Raw genomic sequence first — 575 nt, forward strand, 5'->3', positions numbered from 1 at the left:
CCTGGAGGTGATGGGGACACCCCACCGGGGACGGGGACAGGCATGGTGTCCCTGGGACCGTGAGGATGAGACACCCCGGAGGATGGGCACGGTGAGGCGGGGACCATGGGGACGTGACAGCCCCTGAGGGGTGAGGACAGATGCTCCTGAGGCCTCGGGGACGCAGCGCCCCGGGGTACGCGGGGGATGTCCTGTGGGACACCCCGAGGGACACGGACAGCCTCGGGGCGACAGGGCCGATGTCCCCGGAGACTTGGGGACAAGGCCAGCCCGGGACACTGCGGAGAGACATTCCTGCGGCCACGGGGGGAGGCGACACCCCTAGGGGCACAGGGACAGCCCCGGGGAGGACAGGGACAGTCCTCGGGGAGCAGGGCCGATGTCCCCAGGACTGTGGGACACCGACAGAGGGGTGGGGACAGCTCTGGGGGAACAGGGACAGCCCCCACGCCTTCCCTGCCTCAGTTTCCCCTCCCCTCGCTGCTTACTCATCCCTATCGATCCCATCGATCCCACCGGGGGCGGGGGGGCAAAACAACCTTTTTTTCACCCAATTTTGAGGCCCACACTGGTTT

This window comes from Corvus brachyrhynchos, unplaced genomic scaffold (assembly GCF_000691975.1).
Source record: "Corvus brachyrhynchos isolate BGI_N302 unplaced genomic scaffold, ASM69197v1 scaffold141, whole genome shotgun sequence".
NCBI lineage: Eukaryota > Metazoa > Chordata > Aves > Passeriformes > Corvidae > Corvus > Corvus brachyrhynchos.